At 43.9% G+C, this 6831-nt stretch overlaps 1 protein-coding gene across 4 annotated transcripts in view; it reads right to left on the reverse strand.

The window, feature by feature from the left end:
• The window catches only part of LOC109868808 (rho guanine nucleotide exchange factor 28-like), a 54069-nt gene extending 48040 nt beyond the window's left edge, over positions 1 to 6029 (reverse strand). For all 4 annotated transcript variants that reach the window (XM_031803221.1, XM_031803222.1, XM_031803223.1 and 1 more), the window contains exon 1: positions 5920 to 6029. The gene's annotated coding sequence lies outside the window, so the exon portion shown is untranslated. The remainder of the gene's footprint in view (positions 1 to 5919) is intronic.
• Positions 6030 to 6831: the final 802 nt, after the last annotated feature.

The following is a 6831-nucleotide window of genomic DNA, read 5'->3' on the forward strand; positions in this document are numbered from 1 at the left end:
ATATTTCCAACTGTTAAGTGTTGGAGGAATAATGGTCGGTGGTTGTTTTTCATGGTTTGGGATAGACCCCTTAGTTCCAGTGAGGGGAAATCTTAACGGTACAGCATACAATCACGTTCTAGACAATTCTGTGCTTTGTGGCAAAAGTTTGGGGAAGGCCCTTTCCTGTTAAGGCATGACAATGCCCCTGTGCACAAAGCGAGGTCCATACAGAAATGGTTTGTCGAGATCAATGTAGAATAACTTGACTGGCCTGGACAGAGCCCTGACCTCAACCCCATCGAACACCTTTGGAACACCGACCGTGAGCCAAGCCTAATCGCCCAACATCAGTGGTGTCCAACCTCACTAATGCTCTTGTGGCTTAATGGAAGCAAGTCCCTGCAGCAATGTTCCAACATCTAGTGGAGAGAATGAGATGTTCGACAAACAGGTGTCCACATACTTTTGGTAATGTAGTGTACAGTGCAGGTCAAAGTTCAGTCAACAAATTTTGGGGGGTGAAAAATGTAAAGTAACTCATTTATAAAACAATTCTAAAAGGCATCAGATGTACTGTATGTCAAATTTGCATAAGCTTTTCAAATTCTGTTTTTAGATAATCAAATCAAAACTATGCAGAGAGAAAAAAAGTTTGAAAAAAATGATTAACGATAACTTGGCTATATATTCAGGGTACCAGGTACAGAGTCGATGTGCAGGGGTATGAGGTAATTGAGGTAGATGTGTAAATATGCGGTAGATGTGTACATAATTGAGGTAGATGTGTACAGATAATAAACAGTAGCAGCAGCGTATGTGATGAGTCAAATGAGTTCATGCAAAAAGGGTAGAACGCTCTATGACTTGGGTGGCTGGAGTCTTTGACCATTTTTAGGGCCTTACTCTGACACCACCTGGTATAGATGTCTTGGATGGCAGGGAGCTTAACCCCAGTGATGTACTGAGCAGTATGCACTACCCTCTGTAGTTGCCATACCAAGCGGTGTTGCAGCCAGTCAAGATGCTCTCAATGATGTAGCTGTAGAACTTTTTGAGGATCTGAGGGCCCATGCCGACTCTATTCACCGTCCTGAAGGGGAAGAGACGTTGTCTTGCCTTCTTCACGACAGTGTTGGTGTGTGTGGACCATGATAATTCCTTAGTAATGTGGACACTGAGGAGCTTGAAGCTCTGAGAGAGTGCGAGAGGGATGAGAGAGAGAGAAACAGAAACAGAGAGAGAGAAACAGAGAGAGAGAAACAGAGAGAGAGAGAGAGAGAGAGAGAGAGAGAGAGGGGGAGGAGAGCGACAGAGCCAACTGAGATTCCTGTCCCCTAATGTAGACTGACACTCAGGCACACAGACAATACGTGACCTTTCCGAAGAGACGGGTAAGCATTCAACGGCACGATTTACCAAACACAATCGTCACTCTTATGTAAGAAGCTGTGGGTGAACTTGGTCTGTATGTACACTGTAGAGAGTGGATACCTTTCTCTATCCCCTTCTTCACCCTTGCCTTCTCAGTATGATATAGACTAATGTTCTTATTCTTTCACTAGCTTGATAAATTGAAATAGACTTGATAATTACTTTTGTGTCCAAGTAGGCATAGTTTGAATTTAGCCATAGTGGTAATAATAATAATAATACATGGGAATTATATAGTGCTTTTCAAGGACCCAAAGTCGCGTTTCAACGTAGAAATGAAACAAAAAAAACAGGAGTGAAAACAAAACAACATAAGACTAAAAAACCATGAACAAAGAGTGGGGTGGGCTCAAAGAAGGGAAAGAGTGTGATGTATCAGTATAATGTATGGGGTTTGGATACGAAGCCGGTTTAGGGTAAGGGGTAGGGTAAGGGGAGGGGAGGGGGGCGAAAATGTTGCGGTGGTGGAAGAATGAGGATTTGACAGTCGGTCTTATGTGGTGGTCAAAGGAGAGGGTGGTGTGCAGGATGACACCAAGGTTGTGTGTGTTGGGGGGAGGGAGAGAGAGTGGTGTACACCTGTTGTATTCGGCGCATGTGACAAATACAATTTGCAGGATTTCTTAGAAGTGCCCGGGTTAGTGTCCCGCTCCTTGAAAGCCGCAGCTCTAGCCTTAGAATCAGTGTTGTCGTGTCTTTTCTATAACGGTGTAAGTGATATGACATGCTATTCTATAAAATAATTTCTCTGTAATTAATATGACCTAATTAAGTTAATCAAGTAAATGTAACTAACTAGAAAGTTGGGGCACCACAAAATAATGTTTTTTTTTTCTTCTTTTTTTCTCACCTTTATTTAACCAGGTAGACTAGTTGAGAACAAAGTTCTAATTTACAACTGCTACCTGGCCAAAATAAAGCAAAGCAGTGCGACACAAACAATAACACAGAGTTACACATGGAATAAACAAGCGTACAGTCAATAACACAATAGAAAAAAAAGAAAGTCTATATACAGTGTGTACAAATGGAGTGAGGCGGTAAGGCAATAAATAGGCCACAGTAGCAAAGTAATAACAATTTAGCACATTAACACTGGAATGATAGATGAGCAGATGATGATGAGCAGATGATGGTTTGTAAGTAGTGATACTGGTGTGCAAAAGAGCAGCAAAGTAAATAAAAAACAATATGGGGATGAAGTAGGTAGATTGGGTGGGCTATTTACAGATGGGCTATGTACAGCTGCAGCGATTGATTAGCTGCTCGGATTGCTGATGTTTAAAGTTAGTGAGGGAAATGTAAGTCTCCAGCTTCAGCAATTTTTGCAATCGTTCCAGTCACTGGCAGCAGAGAACTGGAAGGAAAGGTGGCCAAAGGAGGTGTTGGCTTTGGGGATGACCAGTGAGATATACTGCTGGAGCGTGTGCTACGGGTGGGTGTTGTTATCGTGACCAGTGATCTGAGGTAAGGCGGAGCTTTACCTAGCATAGACTTATAGATGACCTGGAGCCAGTGGGTCTGGCGACAAATATGTAGCTAGGGCCAGCCGACTAGAGCATACAGGTCGCAGTGGTGGGTGGTATAAGGTGCTTTGGTAACAAAACGGATGGCACTGTGATTGATAGACTGCATGCAATTTGCTGAGTAGAGTATTGGAAGCTATTTTGTAGATGACATCGCCGAAGTCGAGGATCGGTAGGATAGTCAGTTTTACTAGGGTAAGTTTGGCGGCGTGAGTGAAGGAGGCTTTGTTGCGAAATAGAAAGCCAATTCTAGATTTGATTTTGGATTGGAGATGTTTGATATGAGTCTGGAAGGAGAGTTTACAGTCTAGCCAGACACCTAAGTATTTGTAGTTGTCCACGTATTCTAGGTCAGAACCATCCAGAGAAGTGATGCTAGTCGGGCGGGCGGGTGCGGGCAGCAAACGGTTGAAAAGCATGCATTTGGTTTTGCTAGTGTTTAAGAGCAGTTGGAGGCATCAGAAGGAGTGTTGTATGGCATTGAAGCCTGTTTGAATGTTAGTTAACAGTGTCCAAAGAAGGGCCAGATGTATACGGAATGGTGTTGTCTGCGTAGAGGTGGATCAGGGAATCACCCGCAGCAAGAGCGACATCGTTGATCTATACAGAGAAAAGAGTCAGCCGATAATTGATCCCTGTGGTACCCCCATAGAGACTGCCAGAGGTCCGGACAACAGGCCCTCCAATTTTACACACTGAACTCTGTCTGCGAAGTAGTTGGTGAACCAGGTGAGGCAGTCATTTGAGAAACCAAGGCTATTGAGTCTGCGGATAAGAATACGGTGATTGACAGAGTCGAAAGCCTTGGCCAGGTCGATGAAGACGGCTGCACAGTACTGTCTTTTATCGATGGCAGTCATGATATTGTTTAGTACCTTGAGCGTGGCTGAGGTGCACCCGTGAAAAGCTCGGAAACCGTATTGCACAGCGGAGAAGGTACGGTGGGATTCGAAATGGTCAGTGATCTGTTAACTTGGCTTTCAGAAACTTTAGAAAGGCAGGGCAGATCCATGGCTTCTGTTTGAGATATATACATATGGTCACTGTCGATGCACTTACTAATGAAGCCAGTGACTGATGTGGTAAACTCCTCAATGCCATCGGATGAATCCCGGAACATATTCCAGTCTGTGCTAGCAAAACAGTCCTGTAGCTTAGTCACTGGTACGCCCTGTTTGAGTTTTTGCTTGTAAGCAGTAATCAGGAGGATAAAGTTATGGTTAGATTTGCCAAATGGAGGCAAGGGAGAGCTTTGTATGTGTTTCTGTGTGTTATAGTAAAGGTGATCGAGAATTGTTTTCTCTCTAGTTGCGCAGGTGACATGCTGGTAGAAACTAGGTCAAACAGATTTAAGTTTTCCTGCATTAAAATCAACAGCCACTAGGAGCGCTGTTTTTGGATGAGTATTTTCTTGTTGGCTTATGGCCTTATACAGCTCGTTGAGTGTGGTCTTAGTGCCAGCATCGGTTTACCTCATATCTACACATTCCATTGCTTCACATTAGCTACCGACAGAATACAGTACATGTCACTCTCTGAAATGCAGGGATTTTTCTGCCATTGAGATCCTTGGGCGGGCCGGGTAAAGTTTATATATATGTATGTATATACATTATATACATTTTGGGATGGAATAACACTTTGTATAAACGTAAATGAATAAAGCCAGATATAAAGTATGTAGAAAAAGATAGTGGCATATTTTTGTTATAATATAATCTTTGACAACTAACAATAACCAAAATAAAATCTAGACAGTCAGGGAGAATTGAAAATTCTCCAAACAATTAATATAGCAGTATTGATTTAGTTATTTAAGCAAAAATACACAGCATTAGCCATGGTGAAATGCATAGAATTGAAGGGAATTCAATTTAAAAAATGTGTCATGCCGAGATCTATTTCACCTGTTCCTGTGATTGTCTCCACCCCCTCCAGGTGTCGTTTCTTCCCCCCGGTGTATTTATCCCTGTGTTTCCTGTCTCTCTGTGCCAGTTCGTCTTGTATGTTTAGTCAAGTCAACCAGCGTGTTTTTACCGTACTCCTTTTTGCTATTCTCCTTTTTCTAGTCCTCCCGGTTTTGACCCTTGCCTGTTTCTGGACTCTGTACCCACCTGCCTGACCATTCTGCCTGCCTTGACCACGCGGCTGACTGTCACTCTGTACCTCCTGGACTGTGATCTGGTTTTGACCTTTTTGCCTGTCAACGACCATTCTCTTGCCTAGTCCTTTTGGATTATTAAACATTGTAAGACTCCAACCATCTGCCTCCTGTGTCTGCATCTGCCTCTCACCTTATGCCTTGATAGGAAATTGGCTTAATAATGCAAACATTTCTCTACACCGCCAAGATGGGGGCCATTTCGTAGCACCCATTGCCATGCCCCCTGCCACCCACCACCTAAGCCCCTTTTTGACTCAGAAAAAAACCTGAAATGTAATGACTGTAAAGTATTGTAAATCATCTGAAAAGGTTTCCTTTAAAGTGTCTGTTAACCTAACATAGCAGGCGTAAAATAAACTAGATCCCCGAAAACTGGTCTTGACGAGAAGACGAAAAAGCACAGGCTCACTTCCCATTTCCCCTGAAAACCGGAACATCCGGCACAGGCTAGGTAAGCCTACACAGTAACTATCATCAATCGCTGTTTCAATTGTAGAAAATAACACATTGATGATTTTTCTTTCTGATCATGGATAACTGTCTCGGGTCATATCTTCCTTGCCTGTTACTAATTGTAATCTATATGACATAGGTCTAAGTAGAAATGTGTACAGAATGTCTCAAGTTCTAAGGTATCGGAAATCATCTGGGAAAGCTAGTACAGTACACTTGCTGAAACTGCTCCAAAACAAGCGGTTTATGGTCAGATTCCCTACCAACCACAACTCACGTACCCCACTACACTAGTCATAGGGCTATTCCACAGCAGCACTGGAAAAGCCCTATGTAAAAAGCCCAAGTAGTATGGTTGGTTACCTTCTCTAGGTTGGCTGGCCTTGCCGCTCCACTCCAGAGGGTAGTTCAGGTTAGCCACGGCCTGGGTTATCCTCTCATCCATCTCCCTGAGATGACACTCTATCTGTGGATCAGGTCTGGGTCTCCCACCTCTAACAACCTCCTCCTCCTGGTCTGTCTGCCCCAGAGAGTGCTCCTTTCCTGGACCAGCGCTCATGTCACCCTCCATGTCCCCCTCCACTGGAGCTGCTGAGACCCTCCTCAGAACCTCCAGGTGGCTCTGGGGACTCAAAGAGTCGCTGTTGGCTAGCAGGTACTCGGCCACTTCCTGTGGCAAATCACAGACGTACCTCAGGGAGGCCCCGCCTCCACAAGGCTTGGCTCCGTCCTCTGTGTGACGATACACTGTGACAGAGGCGGTCTCTTGGAGGTCGTGACCTGTGGAGGAGAGGAGACGAACAGATGACTGAGGATCAAATATGACAATAAGTGCTAACTCCCTATGAGACTGACACAAGTCCTTCTGACATTGACACACTCCTAATATGGACACTGTGCAGCAATAACAGTTTTCTGCTCCCAAACATGATTTCTATTGAAGCTTGTGACACAGCAACATGGATGGTCTTAATTAGGTTAGGCAAACTGCTGCTATCTAACTGATTTATTACAATCTCTGTTATGTTGACCTGAACTTAAAAGAGCAAAAGAGGAACTAATGATAACTGGAAGTTAGTGACCCTGTATCAAACTACGGGTTCTGTTCTAACCTCAGTCAGTAGCTCTGTGTGAGACAGTTAGACTGATCTGGGACCAGTGGACACTATAAACGGTGGGACTCACCAGGAACTGTGAAGCAAAGAGACTCTCCATCCTCCGCTCTCTTAACTACAGCAACATGGGCTAGTCTAGAACCTTCTAGAACCACATAGA

This window comes from Oncorhynchus kisutch, linkage group LG23, assembly GCF_002021735.2.
Source record: "Oncorhynchus kisutch isolate 150728-3 linkage group LG23, Okis_V2, whole genome shotgun sequence".
Taxonomy (NCBI): Eukaryota; Metazoa; Chordata; class Actinopteri; order Salmoniformes; family Salmonidae; genus Oncorhynchus; species Oncorhynchus kisutch.